Source organism: Dendrobates tinctorius, unplaced genomic scaffold, assembly GCF_039654945.1.
Source record: "Dendrobates tinctorius isolate UK_male_01 unplaced genomic scaffold, ASM3965494v1 ptg000035l, whole genome shotgun sequence".
Classification (NCBI taxonomy): Eukaryota; Metazoa; Chordata; class Amphibia; order Anura; family Dendrobatidae; genus Dendrobates; species Dendrobates tinctorius.
In genome coordinates, this window is record NW_027361703.1 from 954,498 (window position 1) to 976,637 (window position 22,140).

Consider the following 22,140-nt stretch of genomic DNA (forward strand, 5'->3'; position numbering starts at 1 on the left):
TTAAAATAGCGGTCAGGAATGAGTGAATAGTGTCTTGCCGCAGGCGCCAGCTAACACTCTGTGGTATTGGCCCCAGACAGTTTTGGAATTGATCCGGGCCAATTAACCCCTCAAATACCACTGTCAATTGCGATAGTGAATCGTAATTGCAGATGCCGATCGTTGCCATGTTACCCTGAGGTCATCTGAGGACCCCAAGGTAGTGGCATGTATGATCCAGCCATAAGCTGAGGTTTATAGTCACAGGCAGTGAGTCACTGACAGGTCTCAGCCACTGTAGTACACGAATAGTACAATGCATGAGACCAGCGATCAAAGTAAAAAATATTCATGTCCCATAGTGGGATTAAGTGAAAAAGTGAAAGAAAAACTAAAAGATGGAAAAACGTAAAAAGGCACACAAAAAAAGCTCACACAAACCATGAAAAGTCGTATCGCCACTAAAAATGCACCATTTGTGTTAAAACAAAAAAAATAAATATAATTGGCATTAGGTGCATCCAGAATGACCTGATCTGTAAAACTGGCACACTGTAAAAAAAAACCTTAAAGAAGTCCAAAAGGTCGCTTTTTCATCGTACTGAGACACAAAAAAAATTGAAAAAATAAAAACACTAATTTATCCCACACAGACCCAGCCCCCACTTGGGTCTATCATCTGTCACTGGAAATATAGGGGGTTCCCACGTTAGTGGTAGAACTAAAATTCTGGAAAAGGGACATGGCTCCCACCACCCCACCCCCCTCAAATAAAATCCAGAAAAATTCTCCCAAATCCAAATGCTCCTTTTCTTCTGAGGTCCACTGTGCCTAAACCACAGTAAGCAGCCACATGTTTGGCATTATTGTAGTGAGGAGAGCACACTTAATAATTTATGGGGTGTGCACCACTAGAATACAAGCTGGGCACAATGTATTGGGGTGTTACACTATATGGGTGCTTTACACTATACAGGGGCACAATGTATGGGAACTAAACTACCATATTTGCAATTCCCCAGAAAAAAGCACAGCATGTATATTGCAAAACAGTCACTACAGCCGTAGATGAATTCACTGAGAGATGTAATTTCGACAGTGGTGTAATTTTTGGTGTTTTTCTGCTGTTTTGGCATCTTGGGGGCTCACAAACTATTCTAAGGCACTAAAGAACGCTTCTTCCTTCTCAGCCCTGACATGTGGCCTGACAGTAGTTTCTGACAACATAGGTCATCACTGTGAAGCGATGGCCGGGGGACCACCACAGTGCAGGGAGACTACGGTACACAAGATGAGGTGCAAGCAACAAAGGGTTAATTTATTTTCACGCAAGGTATGCAGTGTTAGGAAAGTATAAACAGGGGTATGCAATGACATAAAACAATTTACAAAAGTGATATTCTCTAGCTGGGCTGTAAAAATGGCACGGTGCACCAACTATTACAGATCGATGTATTTTTCAAAAGGCAAAACAATACAATAAAGTACATTATGCTTCTACTCTAACTATAGCCTAACTGGCCGCTGCTACTTCGGCCGCACGGCATTTTTCACACCTGCGACATCCAGCCTGTGACATAGCGCTGTGATATTCAGTGGACCTCACACAATCCAAAAGTGTCCAGTGTCCACAAGTGTGTGAAGAAATTCAAAATCTCTGTTATCCTCTAGTGACATTTTTCACACCTGCGACATCGAGCCTGTGACATAGGGCTGTGATATTCAGTGGGCCTCACACAATCCAAAAGTGTCCAGTGTCCACAAGTGTGTGCAGAAATTCAAAATCTCCATTATCCTCTAGTGACATTTTTCACACCTGCGACATTGAGCCTGTGACATAGGGCTGTGATATTCAGTGGGCCTCACACAATCCAAAAGTGTCCAGTGTCCACAAGTTGGTGCAGAAATTCAAAATCTCTGTTATCCTCTAGTGACATTTTTCACACCTGCGACATCGAGCCTGTGACATAGCACTGTGATATTCAGTGGGCCTCACACAATTCAGAAGTGTCCAGTGTCCACAAGTGTGTGCAGAAATTCAAAATCTCCCCTGTCCTATAGACACCTTGTACCTTGTTTTACATTACTATATAGTTTGTTGGATTTTGTCTACATTTCTACCAAAAATGAGGAAGGCTGGTGGAAGAGGCCGTGGAATTGGGCGGGGGTTGGCAGCTGGTAATGATGGTGTTGGTGGTGGATCTGATGGTAGTGGCAAAAGCAAAATAGGACCGAATGCAGGAGGTGTTGAGCCTGCGTCATCGTCTGGCTCCACAAGGCCTCGAAGGCTTAGTTTTCTAGGAGTTGGCAAACCGCTTTTAAAGCCAGAGCTTCAGGAAAAAGTTTTGGCTTACATTGCTGACTCAGCCTCCAGCTCTATCGCCTCCTCTTCTTGTAAAAAATAAAAGCACTGAGTCGTCATTGGAGGCTCATGTTCATGAACCACACCTTTCCTTGTGTCCTTCACCCCAACCAAGATTGAAGGATGACGCAGGCCATACTACTGATTACTCCATGGAGCTGTTTTCACATACCATGCCTGGATTATCAAGTGAAATGGTGAATTACCCAGGCCAAGATGAATCTGACATGGAGTGCACTGATGCACAGCCACTGATAGATGATTCTGCTGGTACATTCACTCAGAGCACTACATTGTCCTCGCAGTGTACAGAGCCAGATTCTGACCCTGATGAGACTCAGGTGCCCCTTCCCGCACACTATACCACCATACACGGTGACACAGAGGAAGGTGCACATGACATTGAAGAGGAGGTGATAGATGACCCAGTTGTTGACCCAGATTGGCATCCATTGGGGGAAGAGGGTGCTGCTTCCAATAGCTCAGATGAGGAGGAGGAGCATCCACAGCAGACATCGACATCGCAACAGCTGTTATCTGGCAGGCCCGGAGCACTCCAAAGACAGGTTCCAAAAATCAAAAGAGTTGCTGGACAGTTTGTCCAGAGGGTCAAAATATCACAGCGTGCTAGGCCGCAAAATGTCTGCCAAAGTAGGAAGAGTGCAGTGTGGCACTTTTTTGAACAAAATCCTCATGATCAGGCCAAGGTTATCTGTAAGAAGTGCGCAAAGACCTTTAGCCGAGGGAAAAATCTGAAAAATTTGAATACCAGTTGCATGCTTAGACATTTAACCAGCATGCACTTGCAAGCGTGGACACAACACCAAACCTCAAGTACCACATGTGCAACTGATCACAAAGAAGGTAGTCAGCAACGCTACATTGTTTCCCCCACTGTAAGCCCACCGGTTAGCACAGCAGCAAATGTTGAGGTGTCGTTGCAAGGCCACAGCAGTCAGGGAATCCCACTGTTATATCAACGAAAGACTGAATCTAGGCCATCAGGAAGAACACCAACTCCATCACCATCATCAACCCTCTCTCAGTCCGCCCTGTCCACCGCAACTTCCACCATATGCAGCTCTCAAGTCCAGCTCACCCTCCCAGACACTATGAGTAGGTCAAGAAAGTACTCAGTCTCTCATCTGCGTACACTGGGTTTGAACGCCCACATTGCCAAACTTATCTCGTTAGAGATGATGCCCTATCGGTTGGTGGGAAGCGCAGCTTTCCGCGAACTCAGGGCCTATGCAGTACCACGCTATGACCTACCCAGTCACCACTTCTTCTCTCGCAAAGCCATCCCAGCCCTCCACCATCATGTGAAAGACCGCATTGTCCTTGCACTCAAGCAGTCAGTGAGTGGAAAGGTGCACCTCACAACTGATGCATGGTCCAGTCGGCATGGCCAGGGTCGTTACGTGTCCATCACTGCGCACTGGGTTAATGTGGTGGATGCAGGATCCACAGGGGACAGCGGTGGTGGGACAGTGCTGCCTAGCCCACGGTATAGGAAACAGTTGGCTGTAGGCGTTCAACCCTCCTCCTCCTCCAGAAGCGAAAGCTCGTCCACAAAGCGCAGTCGTACGAGCACTCCATCTGCAGCTGCCACTGTTGCACACGAGGTGTCCCCCTATCGAGCAGCTAGTGGAAAGCGTCAGGAAGCTGTGTTGCAGATGATGTGTTTGGGCGACAGACGCACCGCCGAGGTGCTGGCCGAGTACTTTCAGCGACAAACTGAGTCATGGCTGGGCAGTGTACATCTTGAGGCAGGCAAGGTAGTTAGTGATAACGGCCGTAATTTTGTGGCAGCCATAGCCCTTTCAAAACTCAGCCACATACCTTGCTTGGCTCACACCTTGAACCTGGTGGTGCAGTGCTTCCTCAATAATTATCCGGAGTTAACAGCCCTGCTCCAGAAGGTGCGAACACTGTGCGCGCACATCCGCCGGTCGCCTGTACACTCCGTTCGTATGCAGAAGCTGCAGCGATTGCTCCACCTTCCCAACCACCGCCTCATTATCGACATTGCAACAAGGTGGAACTCCACCCTGCACATGGTTGAGCGGCTGTGCGAGCAGAGGCAGGCCATAATGCACTTGTGGGAGGATACACGGCCAGGCACTTTGAGAGCAGACATGGAGTTGACAGGTGTGCAGTGGTCGAAGCTGAAAGACCTCTGTAAAGTCCTTCAGTGTTTTGAGGAATGCACACGGCTGGTAAGCGCAGACGACGCCATCCTAAGCATGAGCATCCCACTTATGCGTCTGCTCATGCAAACTTTGACGCACCTTAAGGAGCAGGCGTCTGCAGCCAATGTTGACGAGGAGGAAGAGGTGGAGGGAATCCTTGATGACATTCAGCCATTGTCTGCTCAGGGACCTCTCCTGGATGAGGTGGAGGAAGAAGAGGAGGAGGAGGATGATGATGGGGATGATTACTTAGGGGAGGAGGATGCATCTCCTGGGGCAAGTGAAAATGTTGGCGTGGCAAGGTCTGGTACAGGGTTTGTGCGTGACTGGAGGGATGTGGATTTGCCAGAAAGTGCTCCTCCACCCAGCACTCGCAGTGCATCATTGACACCGGGAACATTGGCCCACATGTCAGATTATGCCTTGCAGATCCTAAAAAGGGACCCACGCACTGCCAAAATGATGAACGATGACGATTACTGGTTGGCCAGCATCCTGGATCCACGCCATAAAAGCAAATTACAAAACATCATTCCACAGGAGAACCTTGACCTAATATTGGCTACTAAACAAGCAACTCTGGTTAACCGGTTGGTTGAGGCATTCCCAGCACACAGCAGCGATGATGGTTCTCACACGAGCCGTACGGGCCGGGGGCAGCTTGGCAGAGGTGTTCGTGGTGCACACACAGAAGTGGCGTTGGAGACAGGGGTTTCATGACAATGTTGTGGACTGATTTTTCACGGACTGCTCACACAACTGGTAATACTGCATCGATGGAAAGTGACAGGAGACAGCAGTTGTCAACTATGGTTAACAACTACTTTTCCTCCCATATCGATGTTCTCCCACACAGGTCATTCCCCTTTGACTATTTGACCGCTAAACTGGACACCTGGCCTGAATTGGCACAATATGCCTTACAGGAGCTCGCTTGCCCAGCTGCAAGTGTGATATCGGAAAGAGTCTTCAGTGCAGCTGGATCAATCCTGACAGAAAAAAGGACCCGTCTGTCAACCCAAAATGTGGATGATCTAACCTTCATTAAAATGAACCATGCATGGGTTTCCAAGGATTTTGTCCCACCTTCCCTTGATGACACATACTGTAGGTTGCCAGAAAAATGGCTTGCTTTGGTCCTCCTCCTATTCCGCGAACTTGACCTATTTCGCCTTTTGCAGCAGCTGAATGACCCACATCTACATATGCCACTTTGTAAACCTCCCTAAGTGGGCGGCCCCCCCCATGGCCATGGGTCACCACCTAGCACACAAAACCGTGCGAGTGCCATTGCCCTGGACAGGTGGGTAGGCCGACTCTTGGGCGCAGGCACTGGCATAGGGTCCCTCATTGTGCAATCAAGTGTCTCTGACAGTGGTGGTGCACACCCGCCGTCAGACACACCGCCGTACTATGAGGGGCCCAGTGCCAGTACCGACGCCCACGAGTGTGCCCCCCTTGCTTGGGCAGGGCCCCAGCATTTGCAATGTTTACCTCTCCCTGCTCCTCCGCTGTGTAGTCTGGCCTGTCAAATCCTTCACTGGGACTGCCACTACAAATTGATTGAACTGAAAGATGATGGTTAAGATGTAGCTATGCCCTGTCCTGCTGGCCGGGCTCTAGCTCCAGATGATCAGTGGCTTCCATTTCTTATGGACGTCGACTCACAATTACATGCAGTGGTGGTTTATCATCAGCTTTCACAGTTTTCCTACTCACAAACGTGTGACATTCCGGCGCACATTTCAAAATGTGCCCTCTCATGCCAATCAAATAGAATCGCCTACGGCCTGTGGCTTCTGTCTTTTGCACTCCAAAGTTACGTGACAGATCATGATAGCCAGTGAGCACCATGTTTACATCGCTCCCTGTGATAAAAATTGGATTGAGATGAGTAACAGTGATGGAATCAACGGAAGTGCAATACAGCAAGACTTTATTCACAAAAAAATGTTTTCACTGACTCGACACGCAAATTAATTGAGGGTCAGCATCGCCTATGAGAATTGTGACGGAAGTTTTTCCCATGAAAAATAATTCCTAGATTTCTGCAATCAATAGCCTTTATGTCACTAATTGTATGCATCTCATTTCCTATTGCGGAGAGGCTGGACTGTATTACTGAGACAGAAATATATATGAAGATTTAAAAATAACACCAAAAGTATATAGTTGTGTACGCCTCAAATGCATTTCCTTTTTTCCACTTTTTAGATTGCTGTGTAATCCATACTGAGAACACGGAGATTTTACATGTTTAAACTATGCTATATATACCTGCTATCCAGTGATAAAGTACCCTTTCTCAACTTTGTACAATCTGGTCAAATCCATACTGGGCCTGAGAACATCTGAGTCTGCCTCCTGATCTATAGACATATATTTTTAATGTGTAAACTAGGCTACATATATACGTGTTATCCGGTGAAACTGTACCCTTTATCAACTTTCTACAATGTTGTTGAATCCATACTGGGCCTGAGAACGGCTGCCGAGCTGTTAAGCAAGCTACAGCACCTGTGGTTTGGAAACGTAATTTTTTCAGGAATGACGGTTAGGCCTAACTCCGGAATTGCGGTTGACCTGAACTTACTGGGAAATCATCGTTCGCGGGGAATAATCTGAATCCCAGATCCCCATCACTAACGGAGTTCAGCAGGTTATCTGCACCTGTAAGCGACAAAAGCTGGTCCTTTCAGTGTAGCGTGCATGCAGCCCTGGACATGTACTGGAATGCTAGACCTGTTATTGCTCGATCTCACGTGCCACAGCCTCGCGTATCCCTCTAGTAAGCTTGACGCGTACCGCGGGGCCATGCCGGAGTCTCGGTCGTTAACGGAATAAAGCTGAGAAATCGCTAGCACAACTACAAACGGACATACCACACCACACACAGAATCGACAAAGCTTGCAATCTGTCCATCTTTTCTGTAGCTTGTATGGTAGTGGTTTCCCGGGTGCAGTCCAATTAAGCCACAGGCTCCACTCCTGGTGGTGCCCTTTTGGACATTCCTTTAAGGTTCAGCTTTGCAATCATACTGCCCCCGGAAACCAAAAACTTTGCCTTCAGGGACGCTGTTTGGAGGTTCGTGGGAATAACGCCGCCCGATCAGCAGTCGGCATATGGGTCGCCCTCCCAGGGCTGTGGGGTACTCGGTACCGGGCCGGTGTCAGTGGGATGTGTCACAGCAGCGGTGACCCGGACGGTGGCCCTGGGCGCCCATGTAAATGGCGTGGTATAATGGTAAAGAGTTTATATAGATAGTTTGACGCCACCTGTGGTGTTCGGCAACATAGATGTTAGGCCGACACTGCATGCAGATCCTCTGGGACTGATGGTGTTGTGCAGCAAAGATGGTGAAGCTCCCCACAGGTGGAGCTGGAGTCCCAGGGAAGTGTAGATGTAGTGATGGGGGAAAGGCACAGGCGGTGTAGGTGCTGGTACCCAGATGTAGCGGTGCTGGAATAACTGTAGGACACCAGAGCGTGCAGTTCCAAAGCTTTACTCACAGTCTGCAGGTTACACAGATGCCTGCCTCCGTGCTGTGTCCTCCGGGTCAGGACCTCTGCCAACCTCCGGGACCAGAATGGATGGAAAGCTCCCTTCCAACACTCCGCCAACATGTACCTTCCTGAATGTCTCCTTTCTAGCGCTTGTGGGGGAAGCACTCACAGGACCGTGGTTCACTGAAACGCCTCCTGTCTAACAGATGTTCCTCAGACTTTACTTGTATGGCAGACAGCTGTAGCCTTTTCCTTCTGCCTCGCACACGTCGATGCTGCGGCCTCCGAGCCTTAGTTGGGTACAGAGCATTTATATCTGCTACTTCCCCCGGTTTCTGCTGCAGGAACGTCAGTGTCCCTACAAACTCGGAGACCGGAATCCGGACCATGCGCTCCAGCTAGGATTGAGCCTTAACTCTGCTCATCCTCCAGCTCCCCTTCTCACGTCCACACACTTCCCCTTCCCTGCACAGAGTGCCCTAACTTACCTCCTCCCGACCACAAAGAGCAGCTCCTCAGCAGTCAGGTTCAGAGGTCTCCCTGCTGACCTGGAGTGGGAAATGTGTTATGTGTCGGTTTCACTGCTAGAGAGATCCTTCATTGCTCCCAAGCTTGACAACACACTCCCTAGGAGGAAGGCAATGCCACAGTGGAGACCGTACTCTTCGGGACGCCACAAGTGCACTGAGGCCCAGCCACTGCTGGATGATGCTGCTGGTACATTGACCCAGACCACTACATTCCCCTTGCACTCTACACAGCCAGAATCTGACCCAGAGGAAACTCAGGTTCCCCTTCCCGCATACTATACCACCTTACACGGTGACAAAGAGGAAGGTGCAGATGAAAGTGCAGGTTCCTTGAGCAGGTGGGGGGGGCATACTCATGGGCGATGGCACTGGCACAGGGCACCGCATAATACGCAAAAGTGTCTCTGCCGGTGGGAGGGCCTAAACAGCCAAGTGCAGTGAGATGCAAGATGGGGACGACAAGGAGTTCAGAGTAGTACAGGGATTCCCTAGCAAGGAGACTTATGTAATTGTTTTCAATGTTGGGACAGCAATTTTTGGGGAGCACTATACTCTGGTGAATGATATATGGGGCCCACCATACACTGGAGCATTCCAAAGGTGGACATCAGACACTGGAGCAGCATTTACAGGGCCCATTATACACGAGAGCAGTAGAAATGGGGCCCATTATATATGGAGCATTATTTGGGCCCATAAGACAGTGGAGCTTCATCCATTGGGACCAACATATACTGTAGCATTATGTGGAGCTCATCATATACGGTTTGAAACATTATATGGGAATAATGATTCCGTATGGAGAAATATATGGGCCTCATTACTCTGTATAGCGCACTAAGCGCTGGCCATAATACTGTATGGAGTTATATACTGTCCGTTTTTGGAGGTATTGGAGAATTTAAAATGGATATCAGTCATGAGATGTAAGAAGTGAAGTATTTTTCATTGTACTATACTGCTATTTCTCTGCCGTATCGGAGCATCATGAGTTGTGGTATGTGTTAAAGGGGTGCTCTTTGGCCCTGGGCCCACGAAAACCTGGAGTCAGCCCTCCCCCCCCCACAACTGTAGCCAAATAACCCCCATTTTCCAGTGCGTAACTAGTATTATGAAGTTAATTAAGGTTGACAAGCTTCCGTAACAAGAATTTATGCTTTTGGCATTCAAATGGGCACTGTTGGTGTGTTTCCTGTCCTCCTCTCACTGCCGACTTTAATTCTCCATTGACTTACATTGGGTTTCGTGTTTCGGGACGACCCCGACTTTTCCCTATAGTCGGCCGATTTTGCTCGACCCGACTTTTGGAAAAGTCGGGTTTCATGAAACGAAACTCGACCCTAAAAAAACAAAAGTCGCTCAACACTAGTTATGACCATTCATCTAGTCATAGTACATTAATTAGTTAGACAGCTCTTAGTGGTTGTAACCATGGACATTTAAGCTACGGCAATGCTCTGCACTTGGGGTAAGCAACATAGCAAATCTGAAGAAGTATACTACATTTCTAATAGGAAATATTTGCTAATATTATTATTATTACACCTTCTACATATTGGGCTGTTTTCACCTTCATTATCAGGCCAAATTTCTGACCACTGTCACTTTATGAGGTTATAGCTCTGGAACGCTTCATCAGATCCCACTGATTCTGAGACCATTTATTGTGACATATTGTACTTCATAATAGTGGTAAAAAATTTTCGATTTGACTTGCGTTTATTTCTAAAAAAAAAAATGGAAATTAGGCAAAAATTTTGCAATTTTCAAACTTTTAATTTTTATTCCCTTAAACCAGAGAGTTATGTCACACAAAATAATGTCACACAAAATAATTAATAAATTATGTCTACTTTACATCAGCACAATTTTTGAAACCTAATTTTTTTTTGGTTAGGAAGTTATAAGGGTTAAAATTTGACCAGCGATTTCTCATTTTTTCAACAAAATATACAAAACAATTTCTTTAGGGACCATATCACATTTGAAGTGACTTTGAGGGGCCTATATGACAGAAAAAGAAAAAGTGACATCAGTATAAAAGCTGCACCCCTCAAGGTGGTCAAAACCACATTCAAGAAGTTTATTAACTTGTGCTTCACAAGAATTTTTGCAATGTGAAAGGAAAAAATTAGCATTTAACTTTTTTTCAAAAAAATGTAATTTTAGACTCAATTTTTTTTATTTTCACAAGAGATACAGGAGAAAATAGACCATAAAATTTGTTGAGCAATTTCTCCTAAGCACACTGCTCTCCCATATGTGGGAGAAAAGTACTGTTTGGGCACATGGCAGGGCTTGAAAGGGAAGGAGCGCCATTTGACATATTGAACGCAAAATTTGCTAGAATCATTAGTGGACCCCAAGTCCCATTTCGAGAGACCCTAATATGCCTAAGCAGTGGAACCCTCCCACATGTGGCCCCATTTCGGAAACTAAACCACTAAATGTGAGGTGAGCACCTTGAACCCCCAGGTGCTTCACATAAGTTTATAATGTTGAGCTGTGCAAATAAAAAAATCCAATTTTTCTACAAAAATGTTTATTTTAGCCCCATTTTTAAATTTTTACAAGGATAGCAGGAGAAATTGCACCATAAAAATGGTGCAATTTCTTTTGACTATGCCAATATCTCAAATATGGGGGGAAACTACTCTTTGGGCGCACAGCAGGGCTTAGAATGGAAGGAATGACATTTTGGAATGCAGACTTTGAGGCATTGTGTTCGGATGTCATGTCGTGTTTTGATAACTAGACCCCTGAAGGTATTTATCTAGACATGTGGTGAGCAACTTGAACCCCAGGTACTTCACAGGACATTATAACATTGATCTATGAAAAATAAAACAATTTTTTCCCCCACAAAACTGTTGTCTTGGCCCCATTTTTTTTCATTTTTCACAAGAATAGCAGGAGAAAATGGACCCTAAAATTAGTTGTGCAATTACTCCTGAGTACACCGATACCACATAAGTGGTCGAAAACTAGTTTTGAGGCACACTGCAAAGCTCAGAAGTGTAAAATCGATAAGGCAGCTTTATTCTTCAGGTCAGTACGATTACAGCGATACCACATTTATATCTTTTTTATGTTTTGCTGCTTTTACATAGTTAGAACTATTTTATAGAAAAAAATTATTTTTGCATCACTTTATTCCGGGAGCTATAACTTTTTTATTTTTCCACAGGTGGAGCAGTATCATGGAATGTTTTTTGCATGACAAGATTACGCTTTCAGTGATAGCATTTTTGTTTACATTAGTCTTTTTCATCGTGTTTTATTCCACTTTTTGTTCAGCGATATAATCATAAAGCATCGTCTTTTGCCCCATTTTTTAATTTATTTTTTTACAGTGTGCAGAAAGAGGTTAACTAGTGGGACAGTTTTATGGGTCAGGTTGTCCTGGACATGACGATGCCAAATATGTGTTGTTGTTTTTTTATTTTTTTCACACCAGCAGGAGGTTAACAGAGATGGTTAGGGTTAACTAGGACTTGCCCAGAGTGGATGGGGATAAAGTAAGAGTACAGAGACAGTTTCCTGTAAGGAGGTCAGATAGGGCCAGATCTGACCTCGTTACAGGAAACTGTCTCTGTCCTCTCACTTTAGCCCCACCCACTTTGGGTTAGACCTCATTAACCCTAACCGTCTCTGTTAACCTCCTGCTGCTGGGCAGAACACAAGCTATCACTAATAACATATATTGCTAAAAACATTACACAACAAAATTCACTGCAACAAGAACAAGAATTATACCACTATAGGTTTATTTAATTCTTGACTGACCGATAGGGGAATAGGTGGTTCTAATAAAGAAAGGGATTGGTTAAAGGGATGAACCTAAGCATTGTCTGCCATCGATTGGCTTTATATTTTGTCTGTGATGATTTTACACAATAGATGACATCAGAACCAAGCTTTTAAAAGCCTGGGCTCCACATGTGCACAGTTCATTTAGCCTCTATCCCCTGATGACGCCAAATCGGGGACGATTTGGGGCAATTTTTAAATAACACTGGTCAGATGTGTATGGTGATTCTGAAGGGTATAAGGTAGCGGCCGCACCAAGAAATCCCTATAAACCGTGATACAGGGCAATGCATATGAATAAGGAGACAAGTACTGGGACTGTGATCAGTAAGAGATAGGACATATCTGATCTGCTCCTTATACACACTGACCTTAAACAATTTATTTCTAAAGGGCCTGTCACACTAAGCGATATCGCTAGCAATATCGCTATAACGTCACTGGTTTTTGTGACGTTATAGCGATATTGCTAGCGACATCGCTGTGTCTGATACTTACCTCCGACCGGCTCCCCCGCTGGTTATCGCTGATCGCTCGAGAACGTCCTGGGCCGTTTCTCGTCGTCAGCTTCCTGCTGGGCTTCCTGCTGTGGAGACGAGCGACGCGTGGACGCGGGCGGGAGGACGTCAGAATCGCATCGTCTGACAGGTAAGTAGCGACCCCCGACCCCTGCTATGTCGCTGGTGAGATCTGCCTGTGTGGCAGCTCACTAGCGACCACTTAGCGATGCACCAGCGATCCTGACCGGGTCATATCGCTGGTGGGGATCGCTGGTGCATCGCTAAGTGTGACAGTACCCTTAAGTAGTGAATTAAAGGTTAATGTTTATGGTCTTTAGATGGGGGTTTTGGTTGCCTTAGGCAAAATGTAATTAATGTTGTCTACCCCATGCTGACCTAGTGGACAGCAATTCTTCTGTGCTGAATGTGATATGACAACCTGCACACAAGCAAATACAAATGACAAGCCACAGTGGCTGACAAATTTAATTAAAAAATATATATATACTATCTAATTTTATACTGTTTAAAATATAAATATTAACATATTACAAATCATAAATAAAAAAAATTTGATACATTTTTTAAGTATAAATGTGATCACTGTATTGGTTGAAAAGTGGTATTAATAAAAAAAAACCTCCATTGTTTGTTACAATTCAGGTATTTTATTTATTTCCTGTAAACAAACCAAAAATATCTTTACGAAGATCGCAACCAGCCAATGTCAGTAAACTTTCCCAATTTCCTGCAACTTTTCACACAGTCATACAACTAGTCATTCTAGCTGCCTGCAGTCTCTACAAGGAGGCACTCACTGATAACAGCTATACAGTTCCCAGTGAAGTCAATAGGAGCAAAGTAAATGGATGTAATGCAAGTTCTCCCTTAGTGACTTGACATCCAATTCTAGTATGACCTACATGAATCTTTTGTGTGATATATTGTGAGTATAATGTCCTAATATATTTGCAGATTGAAGCATGGGCAAATATGCAGCAACCCTTCCATATCTTCATGATCATCAGACAGGTATGTTGATGTATATCCTCTAATGGGCACCTCAAAAGATACAAAATCTGGAGTGCCAAACTGTGTAAATAATACTATGTACAAAATAGGATCCTGATCCCAAAATGAATTATTACATAGTAATTAGTGAAGGGCAAACCCGTGGATGTTCGGGTGTGGTGGGCCAGAACAGTACCCAAACACAGAACCCATTCAGGTGAATGGAGGGCCCGAAAATCTGTGTTTGCCACACAGTCATCTGCATCACAGTGCGGCAAACAAGTGCTTTGGACGGCAGTAAGATCATTACTGCCGCTCAGAGAGCTGCGGTTCTCACACTGACAGATGACAGTGTTAGCCAGCAGCTGGGCTCGGTGGTAAAAAGTTTACCTCCGTTCACAGGTGTCAGTTAATGAGAGAATATTACTCCCATCAGCCTATGCCAGCTGTCACTGAAAACAGCGATAGCAGGCACTACTGATGGGAGTATTCATCAGCCAGTGCCTGTGCTATGAATAAATAAAAAAAAATTATGTGGGGTCTCTTCTATTTTTGATAACCAGTGTAGGCAAAACTGACAGCTGAGGGCTGCAACCAGTTTTATTAAGACTGGTTATCTAGAATGCTGTTTTTTTTTAATTATTTAAATAAAGAATTTAGAAAAACGGCTTGTGTTCCTCCCATTTATAACCATCCAAGCTAAAGCAGACAGCTGGGGTTTGGAATTCTCAGGCTAGTAAGAGGCCATGGATATTGTCCCCCCCAGCCAAAAATAGCACCCTACACCCACCAAAGAAACGACGCATCTATTAGATGCACCAGTTCTGGTGCTTTGCCCAACTCTTCACACTTGCTCTGGTGCAGTGGCAAGTGGGGTAATGGTTGTTGAGTTGATATCAGCTGTTTTATGGCAGCTGGCATCTATCAACCCCACAGGTTAGCAATGGAGAGGCATCTATAAGACGTCCCATTACTAACCCCATAGTTAGATTGTAAAAAAGGCACGGTAAGAATAAAATCTTTTATTTGAAAGAAAGACACAATCTCCTTTATTTGAAATAAAAAGCACAGTTATACTCATCTTACGCCTATTGCATTGAAGCCCATGTCAGCTGGAAAAAAAGAAAAATAATAAACAAAAAAATACTCATCTTTGCCTAATCCACCGATGCCCATGTCCCCTGTAAAAAAAGAAAAATAATAAGCAACCATATCCCTCACCTGTCCGACATGAAGATAATCCATACTGTCCCATGACGATCAGGATTATTTGAATAACGGTCACATCATTGATGCGACCGCTATCCCTGCCAGCCCGCGCACACTGACAGGAATGTAATTTCTACTGCCTAGGGCTAAGGTCTCTTGAGAAAGTTCACTGGAGTTCAAAGCTAAATCCCGGCGACCTCACTACGGCACAGCTTTCTCATGCAGCAAGCGTTAATTGATAAAAATAAACTATTAACACTTCTATTTTTGACAGCATTATTACTTTACAGCATTTTTTCCACACCTGCCTAAAACTGTTGCACAGTACCATATGTCTTTAACCCCTTCACTACCAAGGGTGGTTTGCACGTTAACTCCCGGGTCAATTTTTAAAATTCTGACCACTGTCCTTTTATGAGGCCATAACTCTGGAACGCTTCCATGGATTCCATGATTCTGACATTGTTTTCTCGTGACATATTGTACTTCATGTTAGTGATAAAATTTCATTCATATAACTTGTGTTTATTTGTGAAAAAAATGGAAATTTGGCAAAAATTTTGAAAATTTTGCAATTTTCCAACTTTGAATTTTTATGCCCTTAAATCACAGAGATATGGCACACAAAAAAACTTAATAAGTAACATTTCCCACATGTTTACTTTACATCAGCACAATTTTGGAACCAAAATTTTTTTTTGTTAGGAAGTTATAAGGGTTAAAAGTTGACCAGCGATTTCTCATTTTTGCAACACCATTTTATTTTTACGGACCACATCACATTTGAAGTCACTTTGAAGGGTCTATATGATAGAAAATACCCAAAAGTGACACCATTCTAAAAACTGCACACTTAAGGTGCTCAAAACCACATTCAAGGAGTTTATTAACCCTTCAAGTGCTTCACAGGAATTTTTTGAATATTTAAAAAAAAATGAACATTTAACTTTATTTCACAAAAAAATAGTTCAGTTTCAATTTTTTTTATTTTACCAAGGGTAACAGGAGAAATTGGACTGCAAATATTGTGCAATTTGTCCTGAGTACGCTGATACCTGATATGTGGGGGGGAACCACTGTTTCAGCGCATAGCAGGGCTCAGAAGGGAAGGAGCGCCGTTTAACTTTTACAATGCAAAATTGGCTGGAATTCAGATCGGATGCCATGTCACGTTTGGAGAGCCCCTGATGTACCTAAACAGTGGAAACCCCCAAGTGACCCCATTTTGGAAACTAGACCCCCCAAGGAACTTATCTAGATATGTGGTGAGACCTTTGAACCCACAAGGGCTTCACAGAAGTTTATAACGTACAGCGGTACAATTAAAAAATCATATTTTTTCCACAAAATGATCTTTTCGCCCCCAATTTTTATTTTCCCAAGGGTAACAGGACCCTAAAAGTTATTGTGCAATTTGTCCTGAGTATGCTGATACCCCATGTGTGGGTGTAAACGACTATTTGGGCGCATGGCAGAGCTCGGAAGGGAAGTAGCGCCATTTGACTTTTTTGGCTGGAATTGAGATCGGACACCATGTCGCATTTGGAAAGCCCCTGATGTACCAAAACAGTGGAATCCCCCCACAAATGACACCATTTTGGAAACTAGACCCCCCAAGGAACTTATCTAGATGTGTGGTGAGAACTTTGAACCCCCAAGTGCTTCACAGAAGTTTATAACGCCCAGGCGTGAAAATAAAAAAAATCATATTTTTTTCCACAAAAATGATATTTTTGCCCCCAATTTTTTATTTTCCTAAGGGCAACAGGAGAAATAGAACCCCAAAAGTTGTTTTGCAAATTGTCCTGAGTAGGCTGATACCCCATATGAGGGGGTAAAACACTGTTTGGGTGCATGGCAGAGCTTGGAAGGGAAGGAGCACCATTTGAGCTTTTCAACGCAGAATTGGCTGGAATTGAGATCAGACGCCATGTTGCGTTTGGAGACCACCTGATGTGCGCAAATAGTGGAAACCCCCAATTCTAACTCCAACCCTAACCCCAACACACCCCTAACCCTAGCCCTAACGGGAAAATGGAAATAAATACATTTTTTTTATTTTATTATTTTTCCCTAACTAAGGGGGTGATAACGGGGGGTTTGATTTACTATTTATGGCGGTAGTTATATTTGGCAGCTGTCACACGCTAAAAGACGCTTTTTATTGTAAAAATAGTTTTTGCATCACCACATATTGAGAGCTGTAATTTTTCCATATTTTGACCCACCGAGTCATGTGAGGTCTTATTTTTTGCGGGACGAGTTGAAGTTTTTATTGGTACCAAGTTTGGGCATGTAACATTTTTTGATCGCTTTTTATTTCGCTTTTTGGGACACAGAATTTACAAAAAACAGCGTTTCATGAATTTCTTTTGAGTGGTGCGTTTACGCTGTTCCACGTGCGATAAAATTGATTAAGCGGCTTTATTCTTCGGGTCGGTAGCGATACCTCATTTATGTCTTTTTTTATGTTTTGGCGCTTTTATGCAATGAAAACAATTTTATATAAAAAATAATTATTTTTACATTGCTTTATTCTGCGAGCTATAACTTTTTTATTTTTTCGCTGATGATGCTGTATGATGGTTCATGGATATTTATATGCGTCTTTTTGATCGCGCGTTATTGCACTTTTTGTTCGGCAGTATGATAATAAATCATTATTTTTTGCTTCGTTTTTTATTTTTATTTTTTATGGGGTTCGCTTAAGGGGTTAACTAATGGGACAGTTTTATAGGGCGGGTCGTTATGGACGCGGCGATACCAAATATGTGTATTTTTATTGTTTGTTTGTTTTTTATTTCCAAAAAATGAATTTATTGGGGAATATTTTTTTTTTTTAATTTATTTAGCGATTTTTTTAAAATTATTTTTACACTTTTTTTTTTTACTTTATTACAATGTCCCAGGGGGGACATAACTGTCGTGTGACAGATCGCTGATCTGTCACATCACAGATCGCTGTGACAGATCAGCGATCTGTCACAGGCACTGCCGCAGGCTTCCTCATGCCTGCGCTCTGCGGGCAGTGAGGAAGCCAGCTTCCTGCAGGCCCCCCGGAGGTCCCCGCCACCATATTGGATCCGGGGACCTGCAGGAAAAGAGCCCCCCGCAGCAGCACTGCACATTGCGCTGCTGTGGGGGGCTCAGGGAAGCACGGAGGGAGCCCCCTCCCTGCCGATGCTTCCCTTTAACCCCCGGTACACCGCAATCGTGTTTGATCGCGGTGTACAAGGGGTTAACGTGTCGGGGGCGGTCCGTAACCGCCCCTGACACATTGTGCCGGGTGTCAGCTATGATAATTAGCTGACACTCAGCCGCGATAAGCGGCGCTCACCACGTGAGCGCCGCTTATCGCTATGACGTAATATTCCGTCCATGGTAATTAGGGCCCAGGGCACATAGACGGAATATTACGTCCAATGAAGGAAAGGGGTTAAACAGTAAGTACAGGTGTTTCTCACAAAATTAGAGTATCATCAAAAAGTTAATTTATTTCAGTTCTTCAATACAAATAGTGAAACTCATATATTATATAGAGTCATTACAAACAGAGTGATTGATTTCAAGTGTTTATTTCTGTTAATTTTGATGATTATGGCTTACAGCCAATGAAAACCCAAAAGTCATTATCTCAGTAAATTAGAATACTTTATAACACCAGCATAAAAATTGATTTTAAAATCCAGTATTTTGGCCTACTGAAATGTATGTTCAGTAAATGCACTCAATACTTGGTCGGGGCTCCTTTTGCCTCAATTACTGCATCAATGCGGCGTGGCATGGAGGCGATCAGTCTGTGGCACTGCTGAGGTGTTATGGAAGCCCAGGCTGCTTTGATAGCAGCCTTCAGCTCATCTGCATTGTTGGGTCTGGTGTCCCTCATCTTACTCTTGACAGTACCCTATAGATTCTCTATGGAGTTAAGGTCAGGCAAGTTTGCTGGCCAATCAAACACAGTGATGCTGTTGTTTGTAAACCAGGTATTGGCACTTTTTGCAGTGTGGACAGGTGCTAAGTCCTGCTGTGCCTCTCCAATCTTCCTCCAGACTCTGGGACCTTGATTTCCAAATGAAATGTAAAATTTACTTTCATCTGAAAACAACACCTTGCGCCACTGAGTAACAGTCCAATTCTTTTTCTCCTTGGCCCAGGTAAGATCTTTCTGGCTTTGTCTATTGGTCATGAGTGGCTTGACACAAGGAATGTGACACTTGTAGCCAATGTCCTGGATACATCTGTGTATGGTGGCTCTTGAAGCAATGACTCCAGCAGCAGTTCACTCCTTGTGAATCTCCCCAAAATTTTTGAATGGCCTTTTCTTTACAATCCTTTCAAAATTGCGGTTATCCCAGTTGCTTGTGCACACTTTTTCCTTCCACTCAACTTTCTATTAATATGCTTGGATACCGCACTCTGTGAACAGCCAGCTTCTTTAGCAATGACCTTTTGTGGTTTACCCTCCTTGTGGAGTACGTTAACGACTGCCTTCTGGACATCTGTCAAATCATCAGCAGTCTTCCCCATGATTGTGGAGCCTACTGAAACAGACTAAGGGACCTTTTAAAATGCTTAGGAAGCTTTTGCAAGTATTTTTTGTTAATTATTCGAGTTTAATGAGATAATGACTGTTGGGTTTTCATTGGCTGTAAGCCAATAATCATCAAATAAACACTTGAAATAGATGACTCTGTTTGTAATAACCCTATATTATATATGAGTTTAACTTTGTGTATTGAAGAACTGAAATAAATAACTTTTTGATGATATTCTAATTTTGTGTGAAGCAACTGTATATCTATAAAGTGAAAACCTGCCCAAAACCGCATGAAATGATAATGCAGTATTATTTGGCAGAGTGGAAACAAATAAGAAAAATATAGAAAACAGAAGATGGTATGGGATACAATAATTACGTGAAAAAGATCATAACTGTGCAGTCCATGCGAAAATACAGTCTACAAGCATTTCATTGCATTTTTGGAGAAGGGCATGAAGGCAAGCTGATCCTAATTCTTATTTTGAAATTAGAATAAAAATGATTAAAAAAAACCCCTTTCTTCCTCATATTCTTTGTTGTGTAAATTTGTGCGTAAAAGCTTGTCTGTTGCATCTTTATTCCTCTGTGGTAAACTGTGATTGATAAACTAGTAAAGTGGCTAAAGTTTGATGCAACTGTAGCAACCAATGTGATCAAATCTGATGATGGATATGGAATAAATGTCTTTTTTTGTTTAGTGATGTTGTTAGATAAAATTACATCACTTTTACCTTTATATTATTGTCTGGATAAAGATCTAAATGTCTTTTCATAGCTCCATTTAAGAAGCAAGATGATCTTATCTCAAACCCCTTTGTTTGCCCGGATTTACTTATTTTAGATGCTAAGAAGGCATTCGACCGACTGAGTTGGCCTTTTTTATTTGCGTCTTTACACAGGTATGGTCCATCGGGTCCGTTTCTTCAGGCTATACAGGCTTTATATTCCTTGCCCAATGCTGTGGTTAAACTCCTCCAGGGCTGGTTTTAGACAAAGTGGGGCTCCAGGCAAAACTTTAAAGTGGGGCCCCAAATGCTCACATATTGCACAATCACACAGAAACATTTCGGTTGTATTTATCTCCGCTGAGTTCAGGCCGCTAAACGAGTGTGATCGATAATATTAAAGTCGTTCAACGCTTGTTCATGAGTTTCTTTACACCGCCTGAGGAAGAATGATGCAGCAGATAGTCCTCCATACAGTATAATGCACTCCCCATGGCCCTTGATAGAGTATACTGTAGCCCCAGACACATAGTATAATGCAGCCCCCTCAGAGTATACTGCAGCCCCACTCACAGAATATACTGTAGCCCCAGACACACAGTATAATACAGCCCCCTCACACACAGTATGGTGCAGCCCCCCACATACAGTATCTTGCAGACTCCCACACAGTACAGTGCAGCTCCAACACAGTATAATGCAGCCCACAAATACATACACAGTATACATATATAAAATATTCACCTCTCCTCCTCATTCCCCGTGCTGCTCCAGGCTCTGCTCCGGTTTTATCAACTCCACTTGCTGGCGTGCACCAGCAGTCAGAAGCAGAGGAGGAGTGATGGGAGAGAGCGTCATCTGATGCTCTCTTCTCTATCACTGCTTTTAACTGTATTGGCATCTACGATGCCAATAAGTTTATTGCGTGATGCAGGGGGTGGAGCCTGGCCACACAGCAGCAACTGGCTGTGGGCCCCTGAGGAGAGGAGGCCCTAGGCAGCTGCCTGGTCTGCCTGCCCCCAATGCCGGCCCTGACTCCCCCATGCATCTTCCTCTCGTATCAATATCTCAAATGGATCTAGACAGGGGTGTCCTCTCTTTCCCCTGCTGTTTGTCCTCTGCAGAGCCCTTGGCTTCCAAAATAAGGAATAACCCAGATATCCAGGGCATTAAGGTACTGTCACACTAAGCGATATCCCTAGCAATATCGCTATAACTTGTGACGCTATAGCGATATTGCTAGCGATATCACTATGTGTGATACTTACCTACAACCCGCTCCCCCGCTGGTTATCGCTGATCGCGTGAGAACGTCCAGGACTGTTTCTCGTCGTCAGCTTTCTGCTGTGACGACGAGCGACGTGTGGAGCCGGGCGGGAGGACGCAGGATCGCCTGGTGTGACAGGTAAGTAGCGACCCCCGTCCCCAGCGATGTCGCCGGTGAGTTCTGCCTGTGTGGCAGCTCACTAGCGACCACTTAGCGATGTACCAGCGATCCTGACCGCGTCATATCGCTGGTCGGGATCGCTGGTACATCGCTAAGTGTGACAGTACCTTTAGGGTACGGGAGAGTTCAAGTTATCTTTTTGTGGATGATATTCTCCTCACCCACCCACACATTTCCCTCCCCAATCTTCAATCTACCTTGACAGAATATGGACAACTCTCAGGGTACAAGGTAAATGCGACAAACACTGAAGCTCTCCTAATTAACTTACCGAGCACAATGGTGGATGCCCTGAGATCAAAGTTTAAATTTGCATGGAAGGACACCAAAA

General features: G+C 44.1%; 1 protein-coding gene across 1 annotated transcript in view; it reads right to left on the reverse strand.

The window, feature by feature from the left end:
* SNRPF (small nuclear ribonucleoprotein polypeptide F) overlaps positions 1 to 22,140 on the reverse strand; it is a 247,102-nt gene that overhangs the window by 204,700 nt on the left and 20,262 nt on the right. The window lies entirely within an intron of this gene.